Below are 15,154 nucleotides of genomic sequence, written 5' to 3'. Positions count from 1 at the left end.
AGCTGCTTAAAATATTCATGCTATTTTTGTGAACATAGATACATACATACATATTTACTTTTATGCTTATGCTAGAACAACTTACTGGTGCTAACGATCACACAGGTGTGATCACACAGCACGTTCTTTAAGATTGTACGCACAAAACAACAACAATTGATTTCTATTATTAGATTGAATGTTTTTGTTGTTGTAGATAGTGTGAACTTATTTTTTTGTTAGTTGCTTAGCAAGCGATTGGTTATATGCCCGGCTAGCTCAGTCGGTAGAGCATGAGACTCTTAATCTCAGGGTCGTGGGTTCGAGCCCCACGTTGGGCGAATTGTATTTTTTTAATAAAATTGTTTATTTATTAAATTTTCATAGAAAATAATAGTAATCAATAAAAAGTTAAGAATGAAATCGATGATCTTAGAAAATATGTACTACACTTAATGTGCTATCAGTAGCCGTAAGTAAGGTCATGACATAATCTTCTTAAAATTGTATACGTACGATCAATATGTTGATGTGTTAACCATGTTATAGAAAGAAAAATCAATATATTTTACTCAGTTCTTTTTCTTAAAATTTATTTATATTTATTTTACCAACTTAAATTTGTTCTAAATTTCTTTTCAACATTTAAATTTATTTGCATTATATTTTTTTTCAACAATCATAAAATTCCATTTTCAAAATAATACAAAAACAAAATTGTGCATTGACCTTTTATATGGCCTCTCATCTAACATGTAAAAACATTGTCACTCATAGAAATATGAATTTTATTGAAAACATCACTTGCTTGATGGACTTTTTAAAATATATAGTAACTTTATGCGAGGGTCGTTAGGCAAATATTTAAACTTAAAAGATTTTAGAATTAAAATGTTGCGTTAAGATATTTTATTTCACATGAGTTACACTGTACACCACTATGTTGGGAAATAATGGTTCTATACCTAGTGTAGAATCATTTTATGAGTCGATTAAGTTATCTCTCTCTCACTCTCTCTGTTCATCCGTTTGTGGGACCATGTGATCTGGATAAAATTTGGCAGAAGCTGTAGATTGATTATGAAGCAATTTCAATATGGATTAATGCATTAACTCGTTTATGATCTAGTCTATTGACTAGTCTAGGGATTAGTCTATTAACTAATCTATGGACCAACAAACTTTTTTCATGAAAAAGATCGCACAACAGGTGGCCTAGGTGTATTTTTTCGGATTTGATGTAGATCCATCCTCCTATCAACCTAACCTAATCTATAGACCAGTCTATTGACAAACTAAACAAAGGAATCTAGAAATAATAACGTCTGGAGTCTGGACTATGTTTCAGAAGTTTGATGAAATAGTAACAAGTTCAAAGCGTATGCCTTAAATGGAATGCTACTCTATAAACATCAGGGTGATATTACTCATCAAATTAACTGAAGTGCACCTTATGTGAGAGAAAGGGTTAATAATTGGCCGTTTTTCATAAAATTTTTTTAGACCAACTTTGGTTCATACAAAACATCTTTTCATCGAATATTACTTCTCGACACTTTCCGCATGCAAATCGGTAGGAAGATTTACGTTCCTATAAATGTTTCTTATATAAAATGTCATAACTGTTCACGTATTTTTAAGTCAGCAAAGATCGTTAAAGTAATTTTCTTATGGACCGATCCTCAATACATTTGGTAGAGAGATTAAATTTTATTACTATACTCGTATTTTCAAGCCAATAATGAGCATTAAAGTAATTTTCTGAAGGGGACCTTATATGGGGGGGTAGGGTCAATTATAGACCGATCAACATAAAATTTGGTAGAGAAGTTTTTGATCATAAGACAAACCTTACCTATAGAGAATATTTGTGGAAAATTTCAATCCTCTATCTCGTTCCGTTCGGACTCTATCGTGCTTTCAACAGGCAGACAGACAGACAGACAGACAGACAGACAGACAGACAGACAGACAGACAGACAGACAGACAGACATACCGACAGACAGACCGACAGACAGACAGACGGACATACATGGCTAGATCGTTTTAGAATTTAATAAGGACCCAGTATATATATATATATATACTTTAGCGGGTCTATGACCAATATATCGATGTGTTACAAACGGATCCATCTTTTTTGATGGTGGGTATAAAAATTGTAAGCTGTACCTTGACTTCGTTTTGCATTTGTTTTTTTTTTTCAAAATTTTTGCCTAAACCTTCGATGACATGTAAATATGTATCTGTACAATTTTCTGCATAAATAAAATATTCGGTATATATTTTATGTGCAGTTGTTTAAGGCAACAACATGACTTTTTGTTGCACTTGTTTTTTTTTTGTGGAGGCTTTTATAAAGTGATTTCTATATATAATGGTATTAAATTATATGCCACATAAAAGTTTTACACTTGTTTTCCATTCTATTATAGAATATTACATGTATTCACTAGCTTTCCTTACTAAACTTATAGGCTTATGTCCAAGCAAAAAGTTGCATTACAAATAAAGAACTTTACAACTTACATATTGACATTTTTACTCATTATTTGAAAAGATCGAGATATCAACACTTATGTAAAATGCTTACAAGTAAGGAGATGAAAGAACACTGTAAGTAAGAATAAAGTGTATACATCCCACTGTAGTTTACCAGAGAGATATCAAATGAATACATAAGTACATAATTATAACTCATATAATTAACTAGTCATTATTACACTACTTCTATATAATGAGGCCGGTAGACAGTAGTACTCTTCAGTAGCATGTAAATTATATGAAAAACAATTGAAAACCTTTTTCTTTTTTATCTAGTGTTTGCTGGTTTAAGTATGTAATACTACTTACATCAACATCATCATTTATTTTGTTTTAAATAAATTTCTCTTTTTTCCCTCCATTCGTCTATCATGTAGTATTTTCCAGCTTGAGTTTTTTTTTGTTTTTGTCCTTTTGACCATGATTTCCTTTTTAAGTAACATCTCTCTTTATTTTTAACCAAATAAAGTATAAAGTTTCAAAGTCTCGCTTGTATGTTTTTTTATACTATTTTGTTAAATGGTTTCTTTTTTATTTACTAGTATTTTTTTTTTTTTTTTTCAAAAAAAATAAAAGATAGCAAAAAATTTACAAAAAATTTTTTCTATGTCTTTTTTTCTTTTTATCTAAATTAAAAAGTTAACATTACAGAAAAAAATTAAAAAAAAAATTACACAACTAGCAATATTAAGAGTATTATATAGAACTTCAAGTGCCATTGATACTGATGTTACTGCTTGCCGCCACTATCCCCATTATTTGCTTCTTTTTACCCGCTTAAGAGTTCTTTGTTTCTGTATAATGGATGTTTTCTACTCAGTAATTGTATAATGTTTTAAAAGGAAATTGCTTTTAAGTTGTTAAAATGATATCATACATATTTATTTATTTAACTTAATTTTTATTTCTATAGCAAAGTTTCGCATCTATGAAGGCCTAGGAAAAACATTTAATAATCGTTTAATTTTATTTAGTTTTTTATTAAAGTTGTTAGTAAAACAAAAAATATATTTAAGTTAGCTAAGCCGCTAACTTAAATATATTACAGGAATTCCTTCACCAATGTTCAGATATTATATTTCTTGGACGTAGGAAGGGATGTAATAACTGGTATAACATCGCACTCAAAATACATATTTGAATTAAATTTCGTCGTAAGCATGAAGTAGTCCTAGGTGTAGGCGGAGTGGACACCGTTCTGCATCAGACACCATCAGACTCACCTCGAACAACTTCTAACTAACTAACTAACTAACTAACTACTAACTAACTAACTACTAACTAACTAACTACTACTAACTAACTAACTAACTAACTAACTAACTACTAACTAACTAACTAACTACTACTAACTAACTAACTAACTAACTAACTAACTAACTAACTAACTAACTACTAACTAACTAACTAACTAACTAACTAACTAACTACTAACTAACTAACTAACTAACTAACTACTAACTAACTAACTAACTACTAACTAACTAACTAACTAACTAACTAACTAACTAACTACTAACTAACTAACTAACTAACTAACTAACTAACTAACTAACTAACTAACTAACTAACTAACTAACTAACTAACTAACTAACTAACTAACTAACTAACTAACTAACTAACTAACTAACTAACTAACTAACTAACTAACTAACTAACTAACTAACTAACTAACTAACTAACTAACTAACTAACTAACTAACTAACTAACTAACTAACTAACTACTAACTAACTAACTAACTAACTAACTAACTAACTAACTAACTAACTAACTAACTAACTACTAACTAACTAACTAACTAACTAACTAACTAACTAACTAACTAACTAACTAACTAACTAACTAACTAACTAACTAACTAACTAACTAACTAACTAACTACTAACTAACTAACTAACTAACTAACTAACTAACTAACTAACTAACTAACTAACTAACTAACTACTAACTAACTAACTAACTAACTAACTAACTAACTAACTAACTAACTAACTAACTAACTAACTAACTAACTAACTAACTAACTAACTAACTAACTAACTACTACTAACTAACTAACTAACTAACTAACTAACTAACTAACTAACTAACTAACTAACTAACTAACTAACTAACTAACTAACTAACTAACTAACTAACTAACTACTAACTAACTAACTAACTAACTAACTAACTAACTAACTAACTAACTAACTAACTAACTAACTAACTAACTAACTAACTAACTAACTAACTAACTAACTAACTAACTAACTAACTAACTAACTAACTAACTAACTACTAACTAACTAACTAACTAACTAACTAACTAACTAACTAACTAACTAACTAACTAACTAACTAACTACTAACTAACTAACTAACTAACTAACTAACTACTAACTAACTAACTAACTAACTAACTAACTAACTACTAACTAACTAACTAACTAACTAACTAACTAACTAACTAACTAACTAACTAACTAACTAACTAACTAACTAACTAACTAACTAACTAACTACTAACTAACTAACTAACTAACTAACTAACTAACTAACTAACTAACTAACTAACTAACTAACTAACTAACTAACTAACTAACTAACTAACTACTACTAACTAACTACTAACTACTAACTAACTAACTAACTAACTAACTAACTAACTAACTACTAACTAACTAACTAACTAACTAACTAACTAACTAACTAACTAACTAACTAACTAACTAACTACTAACTAACTACACTAACTACTAACTAACTAACTAACTAACTAACTAACTACTAACTAACTAACTAACTAACTAACAACTACTAACTAACTAACTACTAACTAACTAACTAACTAACTAACTAACTACTAACTACTAACTAACTAACTAACTAACTAACTAACTAACTACTAACCTACTAACAAATAACTAACTAACCTACTAACAAAATAACTAACTCGTAAACATTAAAAAATTTGAGAACAAGTCTGGAAGTTATGAGCACTCAAATTCAAAATTTGGAAAAAAATCAAAAAAAAAAAACTAACTAACTAACTAACTACTAACTAACTAACTAACTAACTAACTACTAACTAACTAACTAACTAACTAACTAACTACTAACTAACTAACTAACTAACTAACTAACTAACTAACTAACTAACTAACTAACTACTACTAACTAACTACTAACTAACTAACTAACTAACTAACTAACTAACTAACTAACTAATAACTAACTAACTAACTAACTAACTAACTAACTAACTAACTAACTAACTAACTAACTAACTAACTAACTAACTACTAACTAACTAACTAACTACTAACTAACTAACTAACTAACTAACTACTAACTAACTAACTAACTAACTACTAACTAACTAACTAACTAACTAACTAACTAACTACTAACTAACTAACTAATACTAACTAACTAACTAACTAACTACTAACTAACTAACTAACTAACTAACTAACTACTAACTAACTAACTAACTAACTAACTAACTAACTAACTAACTACTAACTAACTAACTAACTAACTAACTAACTACTAACTACTAACTAACTAACTAACTAACTAACTAACTAACTAACTAACTAACTAACTAACTAACTAACTAACTAACTACTACTAACTACTAACTAACTAACTAACTAACTAACTAACTAACTAACTAACTAACTAACTAACTAACTAACTAACTAACTAACTAACTAACTAACTAACTAACTAACTAACTACTAACTAACTAACTAACTAACTACTAACTAACTACTAACTAACTAACTAACTAACTAACTAACTAACTAACTAACTAACTAACTAACTAACTACTAACTAACTAACTAACTAACTAACTAACTAACTAACTAACTAACTACTAACTAACTAACTAACTACTAACTAACTACTACTAACTACTAACTACTAACTAACTAACTACTAACTAACTAACTAACTAACTAACTAACTAACTACTAACTACTAACTAACTAACTAACTAACTAACTAACTAACTAACTAACTAACTAACTACTAACTAACTAACTAACTAACTACTAACTAACTAACTAACTAACTAACTAACTAACTAACTAACTAACTAACTAACTAACTAACTAACTAACTAACTAACTACTAACTAACTAACTAACTAACTAACTAACTACTAACTACTAACTAACTAACTAACTAACTAACTAACTACTAACTACTACTAACTAACTAACTAACGAACTAACTACTAACTAACTAAATACTACCTAACTAACTAACTAACTACTAACCTACTAACCTACTAACAAAATAACTACTAACTAACTAACCTACTAACAAATAACTAACTCGTAAACATTCAAAAATTTGAGAACAAGTCTGGAAGTTATGAGCACTCAAATTCAAAATTTGGAAAGAAAAAAATCAAGACGAAACAAGACGATACCAAGTCCAACATAGCCGACCATATGATACCCTAAAACAATGAATATGTTAAAGATTTTGACAATTTCTTTAATAATTAAGCGAGGGTTTATATGGGAGGATTTTGTTAGAGACCTTTATACAGAATATCATCGTGTTATTTGTGTTTATAATTGAATTTTGACCTTTAAGTAATTCGGTAAAGGGGACTTTGTATGGCGGCTTGGGTCAAATGAGGCCCGATCATTGCGAAAATCGGCACTTTTATAAAACTAAGTTTTGAGGGTTTTTTTCAGATATTTAACATTATTAACATTATTGAGCTCAAAAGCCCTATTCGGGGGGTAAGGTTGTATGGGGGCTAGGCGAAACTATTTCCATAAGAAGAGTATGTGCCAAATTTAATCAAATTTGAAATCTTGAAATTTGCGACCTGTAGCGAGAACACAATGTTTACATGGGCACACAGATGGACGTAGTTAAATTGGCTCAGATTCTGGGATAATTGGTTTGCTTTAAGGAGGGTGTAGGACCAATAAAAATAATTATAAGGGCTGCCCGAATTCAGTTTATTTAAAATGGATATTGCTTAAAACTTATATGTGCTGGGATTATTCTAAAACTAAATATCCATCTCTCTAAATTCAAAGGAGGAAAAATATATATATTTTTTTTTGCAGAGATTGAGCTCAGCAATAAAACAGTTTTTCTGATTTCCCCTAATGTGTGCTTAACGAATAAGCATTTTTTTCGAGTGTAAAAAAACATCTTCGCCATTTATAATTCTTTTCAATGATTATTAGCTTTTTATCATAAAAACCACTTAGAAAAACTAAAAAAAATAACGCACACACAAAATGATTATGTAGCATTTATGTTAAACACTTATTTTAACGCAAAAACTTTTTTATGCCATCTTTTGTCTTAAACAATTTTTTGGCAAATTATACTCAGACAGATACAAAGAAAAAACATTGAAAATATTACATACTGGGGAAACGGAAAAGACACACACACACATAAGAGATAATGGAAACACAACATTTGGAATGTGAAGGGTGTGTATGATTCTGATTTTATTTCAGCTTTATGTATGTATTTTTTTTTGTTATTGCGCATCATATAAGATTATCAATATTATCCGTTGTATCATAATTTTTTATTAGGTTTATTATTGTTATGGCAAAAAATTTCTTGATGATTTTGTTGAAAACAACTTTACACTATCTAAGAAGATTTTCTGATGTACATACATATATGTATGTATAACTGAGATAGTCATTTTAGCTGTTTTTAAGGTTAATGTAAAAGTAGCTTAAAACATAACTTAAGTACAAACAATTTTTGTCCTTAACACAATTTCCCTTATACATACATACGTACATATTTATTAGGAAACGGAAACAGCAAAAGAAAATTTAAGAAAATGAATTTAACCAGACTTTTACTTATTTTTTTTTTTTTTTCAATATTTGGTTTATTAAATTTTAAATGTGGGCGGATTGTTTTCGTTACTCTTACCGCATTTTGTGTGTAAGTAAATATTTAATGATTTTGGCCAAAAGTATTTAAGTCAAATACAATTTGTAAAAAAAATATTTTGATTTCTTTTTCACAGAACAAAAATTAAAGCAACACCGCACAAGAATAAATAAATTTTTAATTTTTGCTTTTTTCCCCCCATTTTCAGGTGTTTATGAAATTTATTCTGAGCCAAGGTAAGTGTAAACAACTTATTGAATTCATTGTTTAAAATTGTTTCTAATTTAGTGAATTCATTATTAAGTTTTCTTATTGTGCAAAATAATATTTTTAAATGTCAATAATTTTCAAAGAATTTAAGCGGAAACATTATGTAAATGTCAGCTTGTTTAGTACAATGATGCTCATGCTTATTTTAGACAAATTTTTGGGAATGAAGAAAATCAATACAAAGTATATTGAATATAATTATATAAGGTTTTTTCAAGCGGTATAATACTTATTAAGTAACTGTATACCACGAATTCGTATACAGGTTTTATTGAGAAATTTCTTGATGGAATCAAAGATTCCAGTTAAGAAAACAATTCGAAAACCTCCTTGTTTAAAACGAAATAAAAATACACATACATATACCCTCTCAAATCTATCAAATCTCTTCTAGAGGAATTATTTTCGAATCCTAAATATTTGAAAAAGTATTAAACAAAATTTATGTATTTCCTCAAATATAAGTCTTACTACACTAAAAATCTAAAACACTAACAATATCACTATTTATGCCAACAACACAAAACAATGAAAGCATTTATGTCAGTCCTCTTACCGTCTTAAAGTTAAATCTATCTTATATACAAGAATAAAACTTAACCAAAAAGTATAATAAATTTACCGCCACAACTTCAGAACAACAATAATAACAAGCAGCCAAAAAACATCAACAAAATCAATTTAATCTTCAACGCAAAATATTTTTGCCAAGAAAAACTTCTTAGGTTTTTTTTTTTCATTTTTTTTGTTGCAATAAAAACAATGACAGACAGACAAAACTGAAGACGAACAACTGAAAATAAAGAACTTTTTATGTATGTATGTTACCAAAAGAAAAATTTAAGAGGCAAAAATCTATTTAAATTTTTTTTTTATTTTTTTTGGTTTTTCTTCATGTTTAAGTTTATTATTAAAGTTGTAGTGCATCCGTAGTGGTAGTTGACGGTTAGGTTTAAAGTTTTCCTTATAGTAGTATGCATGGAAGTACAAAAGTTTTTCATTTAGCAAGTTGAGGGGGTTAATAGGGATTATAATTAAAGATAGTGAAAGAACAAACTAAACTGTGAACTGAATAGACTGAACTAGAACTGGAAAGCTAGAACTGAACTAGAAACTGTAACTAGAACTGAACTAGAACTGAACTAAGAACGGAACTAGAACTGAAACTAGAACTTGAACTAGAACTGAACTAGAACTGAACTAGAACTGAACTAGAACTGGCAACTAGAACTGAACTAGAACTGAACAGAACTGAACTAGAACTGAACTAGAACTGAGACTAGAACTGAACTAAGAACTGACATAGAAACTGAACTAGAACTGAACTAGAACTGAACTAGAACTGAACTAGAACTGAAACTAGAACTGAACGAGAACTGAACTAAATGAACTAGAACTGAACTAACACCTAGAACGAACTAGAAATGACTAGAACGGAAACTAGAACTGAACTAGAACTGAACTAGAACTGAACTAGAACTGAACTAGAACTGAACTAGAACTGAACTAGAATGAACTAGAACTGAACTAGAACTGAACTAGAACTGAACTAGAACTGAACTAGAACTGAACTAGAACTGAACTAGAACACTAGAACTGAACTAGAACTGAACTAGAACTGAACTAGAACTGAACTAGAACTGAATTAGAACTGAACTAGAACTGAACTAGAACTGAACTAGAACTGAACTAGAACTGAACTAGAACTGAACTAGAACTGAACTAGAACTGAACTAGAACTGAACTAGAACTGAACTAGAACTGAACTAGAACTGAACTAGAACTGAACTAGAACTGAACTAGAACTGAACTAGAACTGAACTAGAACTGAACTAGAACTGAACTAGAACTGAACTAGAACTGAACTAGAACTGAACTAGAACTGACTAGAACTGAACTAGAACTGAACTAGAACTGAACTAGAACTGAACTAGAACTGAACTAGAACTGAACTAGAAATGAACTAGAACTGAACTAGAACTGAACTAGACTGAACTAGAACTGAAACTAGAACTGAACTAGAACTGAACTAGAACTGAACTAGAACTGAACTAGACTGAACTAGAACTGAACTAGAACTGAACTAGAACTGAACTAGAACTGAACTAGAACTGACTAGAACTGAACTAGAACTGAACTAGAACTGAACTAGAACTGAACTAGAACTGAACTAGAACTGAACTAGAACTGAACTAGAACTGAACTAGAACTGAACTAGAATGAACTAGAACTGAACTAGAACTGAACTAGAACTGAACTAGAACTGAACTAGAACTGAACTAGAACTGAACTAGAACTGAACTAGAACTGAACTAGAACTGAACTAGAACTGAACTAGAACTGAACTAGAACTGAACTGAAACTAGAATGAACTAGAACTGAACTAGAACTGAACTAGAACTGAACTAGAACTGAACTAGAACTGAACTAGAACTGAACTAGAACTGAACTAGAATGAACTAGAACTGAACTAGAACTGAACTAGAACTGAACTAGAACTGAACTAGAACTGAACTAGAACTGAACTAGAACTGAACTAGAACTGAACTAGAACTGAACTAGAACTGAACTAGAACTGAACTAGAACTGAACTAGAACTGAACTAGAACTGAACTAGAACTGAACTAGAACTGAACTAGAACTGAACTAGAACTGAACTAGAACTGAACTAGAACTGAAAACTAGAACTGAATTAGAACTGAATTAGAACTGAATTAGAACTGAATAGAACTGAAGAACTGAACTAGAACTGAACTAGAACTGAACTAGAACGAAACTGAACTAGAACTGAACTAGAACTGAACTAGAACTGAACTAGAACTGAACTAGAACTGAACCAGAACTGAACTAGAACTGAACTAGAACTGAACTAGAACTGAACTAGAACTGAACTAGAACTAGAACTAGAACTGAACTAGAACTGAACTAGAACTGAACTAGAACTGAACTAGAACTGAACTAGGACTGAACTAGAACTAGAACTGAACTAGAACTGAACTAGAACTGAACTAGAACTGAACTAGAACTGAACTAGAACTGAACTAGAACTGAACTAGAACTGAACTAGAACTGAACTAGAACTGAACTAGAACTGAACTAGAACTGAACTAGAACTGAACTAGAACTGAACTAGAACTGAACTAGAACTGAACTAGAACTGAACTAGAACTGAACTAGAACTGAACTAGAACTGAACTAGAACTGAACTAGAACTGAACTAGAACTAGAACTGAACTAGAACTGAACTAGAACTGAACTAGAACTGAACTAGAACTGAACTAGAACTGAACCAGAACTGAACTAGAACTAAGCTTGAACTAGAACTGAACTTGAACTGAACTAGAATTGAACTAGAACTGAACTAGAACTGAACTAGAACTGAACTAGAATTGAACTAGAACTGAACTAGAACTGAACTAGAACTGAACTAGAACTGAACTAGAACTGAACTAGAACTGAACTTGAACTGAACTAGAACTGAACTAGTACTGAACTTGAACTAAACTAGAACTGAACTAGAACTGAACTAGAACTGAACTAGAATGAACTAGAACTGAACTAGAACTGAACTAGAACTGAACTAGAACTGAACTAGAACTGAACTAGAACTGAACTAGAACTGAACTAAACTGAACTAGAACTGAACTAGAACTGAACTAGAACTGAACTAGAACTGAACTAGAATTGAACTAGAACTGAACTAGAACTGAACTAGAACTGAACTAGAACTGAACTAGAACTGAACTAGAACTGAACTAGAACTGAACTAGAACTGAACTAGAACTGAACTAGAACTGAACTAGAACTGAACTAGAACTGAACTAGAACTGAACTAGAACTGAACTAGAACTGAACTAGAACTGAACTAGAACTGAACTAGAACTGAACTAGAACTGAACTTGAACTGAACTTGAACTGAACTAGAACTGAACTAGAACTGAACTAGAACTGAACTAGAACTGAACTAGAACTGAACTAGAACTGAACTAGAACTGAACTAGAACTGAACTAGAACTGAACTAGAACTGAACTAGAACTGAACTAGAACTGAACTAGAACTGAACTAGAACTGAACTAGAACTGAACTTGAACTGAACTAGAACTGAACTAGAACTGAACTAGAACTGAACTAGTACTGAACTAGAACTGAACTAGAACTAGAACTGAACTAGAACTGAACTAGAACTAAACTTGAACTAGAACTGAACTTGAACTGAACTAGAATTGAACTAGAACTGAACTAGAACTGAACTAGAACTGAACTAGAACTGAACTAGAACTGAACTAGAACTGAACTAGAACTGAACTAGAACTGAACTAGAACTGAACTAGAACTGAACTAGAACTGAACTAGAACTGAACTTGAACTGAACTAGAACTGAACTAGTACTGAACTTGAACTAAACTAGAACTGAACTAGAACTGAACTAGAACTGAACTAGAACTGAACTAGAACTGAACTAGAACTGAACTAGAACTGAACTAGAACTGAACTAGAACTGAACTAGAACTGAACTAGAACTGAACTAGAACTGAACTAGAACTGAACTAGATCTGAACTAGAACTGAACTAGAACTGAACTAGAACTGAACTAGAACTGAACTAGAACTGAACTAGAACTGAACTAGAACTGAACTAGAACTGAACTAGAACTGAACTAGAACTAGAAACTGAACTAGAACTGAGACTAGAACTGAACTAGAACTGAACTAGAACTGAACTAGACTGAACTAGAACTGAACTAGAACTGAAACTAGAACTGAACTAGAACTGAACTAGAACTGAACTAGAACTGAACTAGAACTGAACTAGACTGAACTAGAACTGAACTAGAACTGAACTAGAACTGAACTAGAACTGAACTAGAACTGAAACTAGAACTGAACTAGAACTGAAACTAGAACTGAACTAGAACTGAACTAGAACTGAACTAGAACTGAACTAGACTGAACTAGAACTGTGAACTAGACTGAACTAGAACTGAACTAGAACTGAACTAGAACTGAACTAGAACTGAACTAGACTGAACTAGAACTGAACTAGAACTGACCTAGAACTGAACTAGAACTGAACTAGAACTGAACTAGAACTAAACTAGAACTGAACTATTATTGCAACTATTCGACCCCCTCTTAATTTCTATTTGTTTTAAAATATTTTAACGAGTAATTTCATTTAGTATTTATTGTTCGAAATTTGGTCACAAAAATATAACAGATTTTAAATGAGGTTTTAGTTTTCATTTCAGTTTCACTATCTTTCATAGTTAGATTTTTCTTACAAACAACTAAAACAGCTGGTATCTGTTGTAAAACAAAATAAACTAAACAATGTAAAATAATTTACAAAACTTTATGAAAATGATTATTTAGTGTCAAGTAAACTTGTTATACATTGCTAACAAAATTAAACTACAACAAATATTAGATCCTACTTGTCATCTAGTATGTATTCCTGCCGATGCAGCGCGCTGAGAGCGTTGAAGATGATGATGATGGCGATGATGCTTACTTACTTCCACTTTAATTAACTTGACAATAATGAAGATGCTCTTGATGTATTTGATAATAATGAAATTTTTAGTTGTAATTTTCACATTTTCCTAAATGAATTTTTGTTTAAAAAAGACAAAGGCATTAGCTTAAAAACAATAAACAGAATGTGTGCAAAGGAAAAACAAAAGTTTTTCTTTTAGTCATAATTGAATTTTGATGATTTTAAATGCGTTTGTTGTAAAACTTTTAAATGAATCTGGGTGAGATTTTCTTTTTCATTTCTTTTCAACTTTTAACCACCACTGTCAAAATCTTACGTTTTCAATTTAAATTAGAAAATAGAAAAGCTGAAATAAACTAAAGTAAAGCTATTGTTTACTCAAATATATTAAGTTTTCTTTTCTTTCATTTTTATATTTATTTTTTCCAAATTCATTTACAACTTTTTTAATCCATGATAGAGTGTGGCATTATATTTCTACACTTTGTTAACTATTTGCCACAATTAATTTGATTTTTTTTGTAGTTGCCAAAAAACTTAAATTTTGTCAAGAGGAGGAAAGTATTATTTTGAGCATAAACATACATATAAAGTTTTTAAAGTTTTAATTGGTGTATTTAAAGTTTTTTATGTAGTTCATGTATAAAATATTTTCTTGAACTTTACAGAAAAGTAATTTTTTGATATGGGGGAATTATAACTGATTAAAATGCATGAATAATATGGAAGTCATGCAATATTTTATTCATTAACGAAAACATGCAATATAATATAGATCTTGCTATTTACATACATAACTCTAAGAGTTTGAAGTAGTTGCTGTAAATATAGAACTGGAATTAGAACTGAACTAAAATTGGACTAGAACTGAACTTAATTGAACTAAAATTGAACTAGAACTGAACTAGAACTGAACTAGAACTGAACTAGAACTGAACTAGAACTGAACTAGAACTGAACTAGAACTGAACTAG

The 15,154-nt window shown here is 30.0% G+C and overlaps 1 non-coding gene across 1 annotated transcript; it reads left to right on the top strand.

The window, feature by feature from the left end:
* Window positions 1-247: 247 nt before the first annotated feature.
* Trnak-cuu lies at window positions 248-320 on the top strand. Its single transcript has one exon. It is a non-coding gene; the product is annotated as a tRNA-Lys (tRNA).
* Window positions 321-15,154: the final 14,834 nt, after the last annotated feature.

Source organism: Lucilia sericata, unplaced genomic scaffold, assembly GCF_015586225.1.
Source record: "Lucilia sericata isolate MDLA Ls3-8-SP2 unplaced genomic scaffold, ASM1558622v1 Contig000794F_arrow, whole genome shotgun sequence".
Lineage (NCBI taxonomy): Eukaryota > Metazoa > Arthropoda > Insecta > Diptera > Calliphoridae > Lucilia > Lucilia sericata.
The sequence above is the reverse complement of the archived record's forward strand: the minus strand, read 5'-3'. Positions and strand labels throughout refer to the sequence as shown.